The sequence below is a fragment of the Ostrea edulis genome, chromosome 6 (genome assembly GCF_947568905.1).
Source record: "Ostrea edulis chromosome 6, xbOstEdul1.1, whole genome shotgun sequence".
In the NCBI taxonomy this organism is placed as follows: domain Eukaryota; kingdom Metazoa; phylum Mollusca; class Bivalvia; order Ostreida; family Ostreidae; genus Ostrea; species Ostrea edulis.
In genome coordinates this window covers 33,178,420-33,192,245 of record NC_079169.1, presented here as the reverse complement: position 1 = coordinate 33,192,245, position 13,826 = coordinate 33,178,420, and the positions used below count along the sequence as shown (strand labels likewise).

The 13,826-nt window shown below is 37.7% G+C and overlaps 1 long non-coding RNA gene across 2 annotated transcripts in view; it reads left to right on the top strand.

Annotated features, from left to right (window-relative positions):
• Positions 1-3,114, top strand: part of LOC130046722 (uncharacterized) — an 8,094-nt gene extending 4,980 nt beyond the window's left edge. For both annotated transcript variants that reach the window (XR_008795711.1, XR_008795712.1), the window contains exons 5-6: positions 1-36; positions 489-3,114. The exon at positions 1-36 is cut by the window's left edge and continues 29 nt beyond it. This is a non-coding gene — a long non-coding RNA (uncharacterized LOC130046722). The remainder of the gene's footprint in view (positions 37-488) is intronic.
• Positions 3,115-13,826: the final 10,712 nt, after the last annotated feature.

The following is a 13,826-nucleotide window of genomic DNA, read 5'->3' as shown; positions in this document are numbered from 1 at the left end:
GGAAGAATTTGGGCTGTTTAGGCTAAAATCCATTATGTAAGTTCATCTTTGTGGTGCACAAATTCCATATGGTCATTTCAAATAGTCAACATTGCTTCTATTTTCAATCTGAAATCCTACATGTATTTTGTTTGAGAGATGAAAACAATTCTCGAAACATTATCACCGTTATCTTTAATTTTCCATCATACTTGTGTCAAAGAGTTGAACTTTCTTTACCAGTAATTTTATATTGACTTCGCATTGTGTGATATATAAAGTTTTTATGATTTTATTTTCTGTCTAAGATATTCAATATTTAAAGGAAAAAGATAATGGTAGGAGATGGTAGGATAAATTCTAATTATTCAGAGAAACTTGATAAATACTGAGTTTGAGCTTATATACTCGAGAACACAATAGAAGAATGCAATTTACTAGTTAAACTTTGATAGGATACTAAATTTAGGATGAGCCAATAAGATTATGTCTTGTTTTTCATGTTACAGGATTGGACAGAATATGAACACACACATCCAATACTTCAAAGATATTATGTTTGTGGAGGCAGAGATTTTGATTGCATCCACTGTTTAGAATACATCCTTAAGGGAAGCAGACTGCCGCCTTTACCCAATGATATAATGATTAATCATAACTATATCTGTTTTGTACCAAATAGAAAGAGCATTGATTCAGGTCATTTTCAAATCCACTGGCATACATTGTACTATACATGCAACCTTTTCAAACTTTACATTTAAGATTTTATAAAGGAAATATCTTAATGTTTCACATGTTTACCTTTCACTGTGCTATGTAATTCATTATACCTGCCATTATGCCAGTCTTCCTGAACATAATTTGTTTTCTGCAATTTCATTGGCCAAGAGGCTTAATCCTGGGTTATCAGATTGAGCATTTATATTTAGTATCCCATTGATTTTGTCAGCCCTATATAAGGAGCTGACTCAGATTTACTCACTCTGCTAGGTTAAAGAACTCTAAGGTTTGTACTTTTCACATGAATTTCGTGTTCGCCTCTTATCTTTTACATAGAGTAGGAAATGAACATAACATTGAGTTAGGGAACTATTTAGATTTTACATTATAATATGTAAATACCTTAGCAGAGTCAATTTACTTGGTTCAGGGTAGTATCAGATATTACTTTTTCAGAGTTTAAGTGTTTAGGCTATCTCAATGTTTCTATAGTTAGCCTTGTCCTATGTTACTTTTAGATGTATGGAAGCCTTTTAGTGTTATAACACTATATTTATGCCCCCATTCAAAGAAGAGGGGCATATTGGTTTGCACCTGTTGGTCGGTCGGTAGACCACATGTTGTCCGCTTAATATCTTAAGAACCATTCACTTGATCGTAATATATTTCATATGTGGGTTGGTTATGAAAAGAAGAGGACCCCAATTGTTTTTCAGGTCGAAATGTCAAGGGTCAATCTACTCTGGACATAGGAAGACACTGCCTGCTCAATATCTTGAGAAACCTTTGCTTGACAGACATCAAACTTGGTACACTGGTACATCTCAAGGAGTAGATTTAAGGTCATATGGTCAAAGGTCAAGGGGTAAACTGGACATAGTAATATATTGTCTCTTATGTTTTAAGAATTATTTGCTTGATTGACACCAAACCTGGTACAGCATAAGGAGTAGATGACCCCTATTGATTTTTAGGTCACTTGGTCAATCCACTCCTGACATAGGAAGATATTGTTTGCTCAATATTTCGAATTGATGATACTACTATCAATCAAATTATGCATATGTATAACCCTTTTCAATTTTGCACCATGGGGGCTTATATGTAATTGTTTTACAAACACCTCATGTTTTATAGTTTGTGAAAGCTTGTTAGGGTCATAACTTTAGATTTTCTTATTATGGTACTTGCCCGTCAGAGACTGGACATATTATGGTATGGTGTTGTCTGTCCGGACCTTGTAAGATGGGATACAGACTGAACCGTAAGCTCTAGAATCTTACAACTTGGTACATTTGATCACCATAAAAGGAAGATGCTTATTGTTTTTTAAGGTCAAGGTTGTAGGTTCACTTAATAGGAAAACCTTGTTCGAGAAAATTACAGATTCTTGAACTGAGTATTTTGAGGAAACATTACATAGAAAGTACATGATTTGTCAAATTTCTCCCAATATTCAACTGAGAACCTTATTCTGCAGAGTATTTGTATGGGTATGGAAAATGTGTATGTGGCTATGATTTTGATTTTTGTTAAAAAAATTTGTTGTTGAAAATTACAGGTTTAACCGAGTCAGTTTTTGAGGAAATATACATGTATTAAATAAATGACGGTTTGACCTTTTAACTCCTCTCACAGTTTTGAAGCTAGGGTCTTTGTAAATAACTTCTTTGGTGTTTTAGAATATTTACAGATTGTTGATCATGGTCAATTTTGGGGAAATATTTTCCGCAGAGCTCTAGTTGTCTATCTACCGGCCTCCTGTCACTTTTAAGTTTAGGAGCTTTTATTCATGGAAAGAAAGTATGTGACAACCTGATGATGGCTGATACTATTTAAAGCCTTTTTATACGCCCGTCTTAAGATGGGACGTATTATGGTATGGCGTTCATGTCCGTCCGTCTGTTAGCTTTTTCGTGTCCGAGCCGTAACTTAAATACTACAAGGCCTAGAATCATCAAACTTTGTCTGTAGATACATCTTGGGTAGAAGGTGTGTCGCACATTAAAACCAGGTCACTGTGACTTTTCATTAGGAAGATATGGCCATATATGGCAAAAACTTGTCCGACTCATAACTTGAAAACTATTAGACCTAGAATCACCAAAATTGGTCAACTAATGCATCTTAGGTAGAAGGTGTGTCACATCCTACTTTAAGGTCACTGTGACATTTAATTAAGGTGATATAAAAAAAATGTTTTAATGGGTACAATCTATACTGTTAACAATATGTGACGGGCATATCATGTGCCATGGCGGTGCACTTTATTCTAGAAATGGCATCAGAAAAACACCCTATGTAACCTTTTCTGCTTGTACTCATTTATTTTTATTGGAAAACTTATTACTTGTTATCAGCTACTCTAAAACAATATTGACTTGTGCTATAATAAATTTGTAAACTTTACAAGTCTTTTCATTTCAAACAAGGTGTTGAACAAGTTGTTGAACATCATCTGGGATTCACAACCAAACAGGTACAACATGGAAACAGTGTGTTCCATGATTTCTGTAGTGTAACAAGTCCAGCTGATCCCAAGTACACTGTACTATTGACAACGATTGTTTTTGATAAGCACAATAGAAGTTCTACTTTGGGAGAAGCTATAATTATTTTAGTCCTAGCATACACTGCTTCCTGTTAGAGTTAGGGTGCTGTATAACTTGGTACCTCTGAGATAAAATGCTTTATCATCAAATCATAAAGCATCTTCCCTCTAACAGATACCAGATTATAAAGCACCCTCCCTCTAACAGGTACCAGATTCTATAAAGTACCTTCCCTCTAACAGGTACCAACTTACAAAGCACACTTCCTCCAACATGTACCAGATTATAAAATATCCTCCATTTATAATCTGGTACCTGTTAGAGGGAGGTTGCCTTATAAGATGGTACCTGTTAGAGGGAGAGTGCTTTATAAGTTGGTACCTGTTAGAGGGAGAGTGCTTTATTATTTGGTACCTGTTAGAGGGAGAGTGCTTTATAAGTTGGTACCTGTTACAGGGAGGTTGCCTTATAAGTTGGTACCTGTTAGAAGGAGAGTGCTTTATTAGTTGGTACCTGTTAGAGGGAGAGTGTCTTATAAGTTGGTACCTGTTACAGGGAGGTCGCCTTATAAGTTGGTACCTGTTAGAGGGAGAGTGCTTTATAAGTTGGTACCTGTTAGAGAGAGAGTGCTTTATAATCTGGTACCTGTTAGAGGGAGAGTGCTTTATTAGTTGGTACCTGTTAGAGGGAGAGTGCTTTATAATCTGGTACCTGTTAGAGGAAGAGTGCTTTATTAGTTGGTACCTGTTAGAGGGAGAGTGCTTTATAATCTGGTACCTGTTAGAGGGAGAGTGCTTTATAAGTTGGTACCTGTTACAGGGAGGTTGCCTTATAAGTTGGTACCTGTTAGAGGGAGAGTGCTTTATTAGTTGGTACCTGTTAGAGGGAGAGTGCTTTATTATTTGGTACCTGTTAGAGGGAGAGTGCTTTATAATCTGGTACCTGTTAGAGGGAGAGTGCCTTATAAGTTGGTACCTGTTAGAGGGAGAGTGCTTTATTAGTTGGTACCTGTTAGAGGGAGAGTGCTTTATAATCTGGTACCTGATAGAGGGAGAGTGCTTTATAAGTTGGTACCTGTTACAGGGAGGTTGCCTTATAAGTTGGTACCTGTTAGAGGGAGAGTGCTTTATTAGTTGGTACCTGTTAGAGGGAGAGTGTCTTATACGTTGGTACCTGTTAGAGGGAGAGTGCTTTATTAGTTGGTACCTGTTAGAGGGAGGTTGCTTTATAATCTGGTACCTGTTAGAGGGAGAGTGCTTTATAATCTGGTACCTGTTAGAGGGAGAGTGCTTTATAAGTTGGTACCTGTTACAGGGAGGTTGCCTTATAAGTTGGTACCTGTTAGAGGAAGAGTGCTTTATAATCTGGTACCTGTTAGAGGGAGAGTGCTTTATAAGTTGGTACCTGTTACAGGGAGGTTGCCTTATAAGTTGGTACCTGTTAGAAGGAGAGTGCTTTATTAGTTGGTACCTGTTAGAGGGAGAGTGTCTTATAAGTTGGTACCTGTTACAGGGAGGTCGCCTTATAAGTTGGTACCTGTTAGAGGGAGAGTGCTTTATAAGTTGGTACCTGTTAGAGAGAGAGTGCTTTATAATCTGGTACCTGTTAGAGGGAGAGTGCTTTATTAGTTGGTACCTGTTAGAGGGAGAGTGCTTTATAATCTGGTACCTGTTAGAGGGAGAGTGCTTTATTAGTTGGTACCTGTTAGAGGGAGAGTGCTTTATAATCCGGTACCTGTTAGAGGGAGAGTGCTTTATAAGTTGGTACCTGTTAGAGAGAGAGTGCTTTATAATCTGGTACCTGTTAGAGGGAGAATGCTTTATTAGTTGGTACCTGTTAGAGGGAGAGTGCTTTATAATCTGGTACCTGTTAGAGGGAGAGTGCTTTATTAGTTGGTACCTGTTAGAGGGAGAGTGCTTTATAATCCGGTACCTGTTAGAGGGAGAGTGCTTTATAAGTTGGTACCTGTTAGAGAGAGAGTGCTTTATAATCTGGTACCTGTTAGAGGGAGAGTGCTTTATTAGTTGGTACCTGTTAGAGGGAGAGTGCTTTATAATCTGGTACCTGTTAGAGGAAGAGTGCTTTATTAGTTGGTACCTGTTAGAGGGAGAGTGCTTTATAATCTGGTACCTGTTAGAGGGAGAGTGCTTTATAAGTTGGTACCTGTTACAGGGAGGTTGCCTTATAAGTTGGTACCTGTTAGAGGGAGAGTGCTTTATTAGTTGGTACCTGTTAGAGGGAGAGTGCTTTATAATCTGGTACCTGTTAGAGGGAGAGTGCCTTATAAGTTGGTACCTGTTAGAGGGAGAGTGCTTTATTAGTTGGTACCTGTTAGAGGGAGAGTGCTTTATAATCTGGTACCTGATAGAGGGAGAGTGCTTTATAAGTTGGTACCTGTTACAGGGAGGTTGCCTTATAAGTTGGTACCTGTTAGAGGGAGAGTGCTTTATTAGTTGGTACCTGTTAGAGGGAGAGTGTCTTATACGTTGGTACCTGTTAGAGGGAGAGTGCTTTATTAGTTGGTACCTGTTAGAGGGAGGTTGCTTTATAATCTGGTACCTGTTAGAGGGAGAGTGCTTTATAATCTGGTACCTGTTAAGAGGGAGAGTGCTTTATAATCTGGTACCTGTTACAGGGAGGTTGCCTTATAAGTTGGTATCAGTTTTCAAACAACAAATATGTAAAAGTCTTGATATCCTCTATGGAAAATAACATTTCAAGTTGATTTAAAGTGTACACATTGTTAATTGTAATTAAGCGTATTTCATATCAATGTGCTGTCACAACATTCCGTGAAATTATGAATACTACGACGTTCTAATGGTGTATCAAGATTTTAAAATATTCTGCCCGAAATTTGTACATCAATGATTTAGAAATATCAGTCTAATACTTTGGGGAGGGTGTGATGCTAATACATCCATCATAACACACGGTACCTAATATGCATTAAAAAAAATATATATGTTTATGCATAGAATTACCATTTTTCTCAATTCACTGCAACAGTGTATCATTCTTGTTAACAATGTAGATTATTAATATTTGTCAGGGTTTTTTGATACTTGCTTATGTAATATATGTCTCTTGATTTAGACGCGGGTTGTGTCGAAAATCTGAGTTTTAAATAATCAACAGTGTTGTGCTTCTCATTTTTAGAACCGATTGATTTGAATATGATTGAAAGTATTCATGTTTCCTACGTAATTGATAATAAATATACATGTGTTTGCCAACCACAATGGAGCTCCAACATGACCTATTTTACCTAATATTGGTCTATCAAGAAATAAGTATAAAAGAATTGACACACGACGATTATTCGTACGAATCATTGTGAATTATAAATTGGCACGAGGGATAACTCGTACCTACATAAGATGAGATAACTCGTGGTCGTCACCCTGTAAGCGGTACCAGATAGCCTCGACCTCCTTAATAGCTCTAATTAAATAGTAAGGATGTCAGCCATTATGAGGATGTGTTACTCCTTCCTTAATAGCTCTAATTAAATAGTAAGGATGTCAGCCATTATGAGGATGTGTTACTCCTTCCTTAATAGCTCTAATTAAATAGTAAGGATGTCAGCCATTGTGATGATGTGTTACTCTGTCCTTAATAGCTCTAATTAAATAGTAAGGATGTCAGCCATTATGAGGATGTGTTACTCCGTCCTTAATAGCTCTAATTAAATAGTAAGGATGTCAGCCATTATGACTATGTGTTACTCCGTCCTTAATAGCTCTAATTAAATAGTAAGGATGTCAGCCATTATGAGGATGTGTTACTCCGTCCTTAATAGCTCTAATTAAATAGTAAGGATGTCAGCCATTATGAGGATGTGTTACTCCGTCCTTAATAGCTCTAATTAAATAGTAAGGATGTCAGCCATTATGAGGATGTGTTACTCCGTCCTTAATAGCTCTAATTAAATAGTAAGGATGTCAGCCATTATGAGGATGTGTTACACCGTCCTTAATAGCTCTAATTAAATAGTAAGGATGTCAGCCATTATGAGGATGTGTTACTCCGTCCTTAATAGCTCTAATTAAATAGTAAGGATGTCAGCCATTATGAGGATGTGTTACACCGTCCTTAATAGCTCTAATTAAATAGTAAGGATGTCAGCCATTATGAGGATGTGTTACACCGTCCTTAATAGCTCTAATTAAATAGTAAGGATGTCAGCCATTATGAGGATGTGTTACACCGTCCTTAATAGCTCTAATTAAATAGTAAGGATGTCAGCCATTATGAGGATGTGTTACACCGTCCTTAATAGCTCTAATTAAATAGTAAGGATGTCAGCCATTATGAGGATGTGTTACACCGTCCTTAATAGCTCTAATTAAATAGTAAGGATGTCAGCCATTATGAGGATGTGTTACTCCGTCCTTAATAGCTCTAATTAAATAGTAAGGATGTCAGCCATTATGAGGATGTGTTACACCGTCCTTAATAGCTCTAATTAAATAGTAAGGATGTCAGCCATTATGAGGATGTGTTACACCGTCCTTAATAGCTCTAATTAAATAGTAAGGATGTCAGCCATTGTGATGATGTGTTACTCCGTCCTTAATAGCTCTAATTAAATAGTAAGGATGTCAGCCATTATGAGGATGTGCTACTCCTTCCTTAATAGCTCTAATTGAATAGTGTGCACTAGTAGGTTTTGCTCGAGTTATCTCTCATTACCTGTTTGTAGTTATGTTACAATGGTCTTTATCAGTTCTGCATGTATTAAGGAACCCCGACTGTAGCCCAAACATTGTAACTGTTACAGGTTAACTGAACGAGGTTTCCTAATGATACCCACTTTCATAGCAAATAAACGAGGTCCTAATCCAACAAACACATCCCTCACCACCGCAGGGGCGGATCTATTAACAAATCCCTATACTTCTTTTTATTATCAATATATATATATTTCAAAGAATATTCCTTACGGTAAACTTATGCCTATATTACCTTCAAATGATATTTAATGACCTTTATACATGTATATTAAATTACCCACCAACCCCTCTCTGTCGTAAATTTTATGTCCCAGCATTGATTGAGTTAATTGCATTGTATCATCACATGTACATTGACTACCACTAATACTACTCAAAATTTGATAAGGATCATAGATATTTTTCTGTTTAAAAAATTAATAACTGCATAACTGGCAATATTGTGTCCAAGTGAAATCAAAAACGTCTTCAACAAACTTGCACGTGCATTTCATGCCATGAGAAATGCGTTTCTCATCACAGTTTATGCTTTTGCTACCATTGCACGATTTTCACTCAGGCATCGGTGTCTGATTCTTTCTAAAATTTCAAACTCACTTGAGTGTTTACACTACGTTTATCAACACAATGCCCCCTCAACGTGTAAGGCGTCGCCTGACGACAGAACAACTGGGCAGGTGTTTTGGAATGCTTGACGCTGGCTATTCACAACGTGACGTTGCAAATGCACTAAACGTCAGCCAGAGCGTTGTAAACAGGGCCTGGAACCGACAGCAAACTTTTGGTACAGCAGCAAACCGACATGGGGTGGTCGTCAGAGGTCGACAACCCAACGCCAAGACCATTTTGTGGCTCTTCGGGCACGACGCCATCCCTTCTGGAAATCAACCAGCCTACGTAACGACCTCCTGAACGCCTTGGGGGTGAATGTGTCCACTCAGACGATACGGAATCGGCTTCACAATGCAGGTCTCAACTCGAGAAGGGCATGTGTTCGAGTCCCTCTGACTGTTCGACACCGGCAGGAGTGATTGGACTGGGCTGAAGATCATGTCACTTGGGCACAGAACGATTGGGTTCAAGTTCTGTTCACCGATGAGTTCAGGTATTGTTTGGACTTTACAGACAGGAGGCACCGAGTGTGGCGACGACAACGTGAACGTTTCCATGATGCCAACATCAGTGAACATGACGAGGTGGTGGTTCCATCATGGTCTGGGGTGGAATCAGCAGGGATGGAAGAACATATCTTCATGTCCTGGTGAGAGGAACAATGACGGGGGTGCGGGATGAGATCCTCGATGTTTACGTCAGACCCTACGCTGGTGCTGTTGGCCCTGAATTCATCCTGATGGATGATAACGCCCGTCCTCATCGCGCCAGGGTGGTGGAGCAGTACCTTCAGCAGGAGACAATTGTCCGTATGGATTGGCCAGCGCGCTCGCCGGACTTGAACCCGATTGAGCATGTATGGAACATGCTGCAGGTTGCCCTTTCACGCCGTAGAGCACAACCCACGACTTTGGCAGAGCTCGGAAACGCCCTCGTGGAAGAGTGGAACAACCTTCCCATTGGAAACACCCGGGTGCTTATTGACAGCATGGCTTGACGTTGTCAAGCCGTCATTGATGCAAGGGGAGGCTATGCATACCCAGTATTGACACTTCATCGACTTAGTGTAATGATGGACTATCCCCAAAAACTGTGTAATTCTTTCTCAGGTTTGCTGTTAACTTTTTGTAATGAAATGCCTTTTGATGTTGTTATCAGATTTCAAGCATTCCGTATTGATAAAAGTTCATGCCGTTCATGAATTTTCATTCATAACATGAGTAAACACGTTTCTGAGTCAAATTTATGTCTTTTGTTATGTTAGTGGTAAATTACACACATATAACCTAGTGATCCTTATCAAATTTTGAGTAGTATATTTACGCTGGTTTGGTCTCAGGAAATGATGGGGGACATGCGCATACTATTGGTTAACTCTAACGAGTGTTACTGTATACAGGAAACTATTCGTCCGCAATTTATTTTCGTCCCTTTCACCTCCGTTGTCAGTGGGCGAATGTAAGACTTTTCTCGTATCTCTCTTTTAACACAACTTTGTCTGGGCGAAGTGAAAACAGGGCGAAAACATCTGCAAGTGTAGAAAAGCAAAAATAACGCTGGCCGAAAATAACAACGTATACAGTTGAAGGTAATAATGAATTAGTAATAGATGATAATTGCGCAGTCCAAATAATGACTTTTAATTAATTACATGGAACACCGTTGGTCGCCCTGTGTAACTTAAATGTTTGACAGATTCGACAGTTTTGCTTTCAGTCAGAACTGTAGAAGTCGGGTTTTAACAATGTTGTATTAACGTACAGAACTATACGATGCTGTAAAGTAGCAAAAATAAGCGTTGTCATGACATCATTTTCATGGCACAATTTAGGTGTCATTTTCAAATGTAATTTGGACGTTTTAGAAGAAATACTAAACATTTTATCTTTTATCTTTTTGATAGAACATCTTTCTAGCGCATATTGCTGGTTTGTTTACCAATATCCTCTCTGGTTTGTTTTAAAACACTACCCGGGCCTTCTCTTCCTTTTTCGTTTACGCTAGTCACCATTCGCCAATATTCCTGGTTTATGATAAGGATTCCTCACTATTGGTTTGTTTTACTACAGTCACCATTCGTCCCTATTCCCTCGCTGGTTTGTTTTACGACAGTCACCATTCGTCCCTATTCCCTAGCCTAGTGCCCTGGCCTTCCCATAATGCTCCGCAAACGAAGCTTCGGTTGCGGAGCATTATGGGAAGGCCAGGGCACTATCCCCTCGTAGTCTGGTCCCCGCCCCCGTCACTCCTTGATCATTCGTTTTGTGATCAAGGAGTGGCGGGGTGGGGACCAGACTCGTTGATTTGTTTTACGACAGTCACATCCCTCGCATGTTTGTTTTACAACAATCACCATTCGTCACTATCCCCTCGCTGGTTTGTTGAAGACAGTAACCATTCGTCACTATAATCATTTTGGTAGTTCTACGTGCGATAGAGGTAGAGAACATTGACAATCTCATTAAAATAAGATATTCTCTAACCGTTACACTGGAGAAGATCTGATTTAAATTAGATTGAGAACATTGACAGTTTTTGGCGGTCGGAATGCTTGTTTCAAACATGAGTCCCCCCCCCCCTCCTTAATAGTTAAGGAGGGGGAATCATGTATGAAACAAGTGCCTGTGTGTTTTTGACTGAAAACAAAAATCTGTGAAATTAATGTTCTCTGCTTAGAACTACTACCATTTTAATCAATATGAATTTGTTCCCGAGAAAATCTTTCAAATGTAAAAAAGAATATAAGTAATGTGACAATTCGTTATTGATAAAGGTGTTACTTACTCGTTTGAATTTTCCCTTGTGTTGACTTTCGTCGCCATTTTATTAGGGGGTAATAGATCATGTCATAGTCACGTGATGAATGAAATGAAACGTATTGAAAACCAGCAATTAAGACTAACAAGTATTCAAATAATTGATTTTTTTTATGCAGAACTGTTATACATATGTTGGAATTATTCTACTGAAACAATAAAAAATAATTTCTCATTTTCCCTATACACACTTTCTAAAACAATTACCAATAGATCAGTTGAGGATCATGAATTTTCATTTTCTTGGTTGATGCAGGATAACCCCCGGGACCCTCTGTCAATAATTGTAACTAATACATACATACATACATACAGTGATAACAAGTTTTACAGAGTTATTCAGGTAAAATATACAGATTCGGAACCTATATTTAGGTTTCATTTATATTGATATTAAATCTATGAACAACAACATTTTAAGTTGAAGTAAAGTCAAACTTGGCCTTGCTTTAGCCACAGACAAGTGAGATAAGTGTCAGGAAGTGGGGGTAGGGGAGGGATGGGTTGATAGATATATGTGTTGAATTTTATATATTGACTAGTAGAGTTCTTCATGCACGGGCAGTATAAACAGTAAATATAGTATTGAATAGTAGAGTTGTTCATGTACGGGCGATATAAACAGTAAATATAGTATTGAATAGTAGAGTTGTTCATGTACGGGCGATATAAACAGTAAATATAGTATTGAATAGTAGAGTTGTTCATGTACGGGCGATATAAACAGTAAATATAGTATTGAATAGTAGAGTTGTTCATGTACGGGCGATATAAACAGTAAATATAGTATTGAATAGTAGAATTGTTCATGTACGGGCGATATAAACAGTAAATATAGTATTGAATAGTAGAATTGTTCATGTACGGGCGATATAAACAGTAAATATAGTATTGAATAGTAGAATGATTCATGTTATACTGCGTTGGTCTTTTGATTCTTCTCCGGGATCAAGAAAGTATTGCTTCTTTTATCGTTAAGTACATTTTTCTAAACAAGATACCCCGATTTACCTTAAATTTGAAAAATTTAGCAGCCCCCCCCCCCTAAATCCGCCATTGGCTACAGTACAGTAATTATATTGTTGACCCTCTATTGTATAACTATTATTCGGCATAGAACTGATCAACATATTTACAAATCATGTTTATTTTATCAGTGTAAAAGTTAAAAACATTTTGACTTGAAATAAGCAACTCGAGCACTGCACAGGTGCTTGTGGACAGGACTTCCGGTACCCCCCTTCTTGTATATATACATATAGTATAATTGAATGGTAAGAATGTAACATTGCACTGATAACTTATGAAATGAACACATGTAATGAAGGATGGAGGAGATACACAGCTCACCTACCCACCCATCCACACGCGATTTATGATTTTGAAACTTTAGTCAAAATATCTAAATCATGGGTTTTGTTGCTTGTCAAGAATTTTAGACAATTGTGAAGTCATCAGAAACTGGAGTTACGAAGGCGAAAGCTTCCGCGTGCAAATGAAAACACATTCAGTTCCAAAGCTTTCAAAGCTTCCTATAGGCGCTAAGCCTATCTTGTTACCAGTGGTTCCATGTTTGTTTTAAGCTACGTCCAACAGCCAATCACCTTTAATGTCTCATCCTCCCTTCAATCTCCCATTCATCCCGTGGGTTTTTAGAGGTTAACCATTCATCCCGTGGGTTTTTAGAGGTTAAAAGAAACCCAGAAAAAAATGATAATCATAATCTTTACTTCATTTCTAGAGAGAAATATAGATTCAAGGAAGTTTTGAATTAGTTTTTTAGGTTCATGTCTTTATAATTCTACTGCTGCCCATCGATTTTACAGTGCAGATTTTGTCCCGACCATTGGGAGGAGGGGGTGAACTTTAGCTGTGGTTTATTTGTCCCCAAAAGGGGGATTGTACATAGCGTCCATCATGGGACACAATAACTACTTAAATTAGGAGGTACAACTTTGAATGATGCTCTGATATTCTATAATTCACCTTTAATGTACAATTATTGAGAAATTTGAAAAACGTTAAAATTTTCATGAAAAGAAGGACTTGTAATATTATATCTTATTATGAACTAAAACACCGGTTCCTGTTAAATGAAATTAAATCAAAGCATTCACCTCTTGCTGAGAACTTTGAAATAACAAGTACATAAGACTGAGTTTAACAATTAGATTAAGGGTAAAATACAATAGAATATGCTTATTTATAATTCAGAGCCCAAAATAGAACACATTATTAACACGTGAGAAATAGAATAGGATCGGTCCATGGAATTAGCGGAAACATCGAAAACACAAGGTAATTACCGAAAACACCGATATATCATTAAAATACATAGATCTATGTACAGGGATTAGTATATACATACATTTCTAAGTTTTGTTATTCGTATTAATTAATAGAAAATT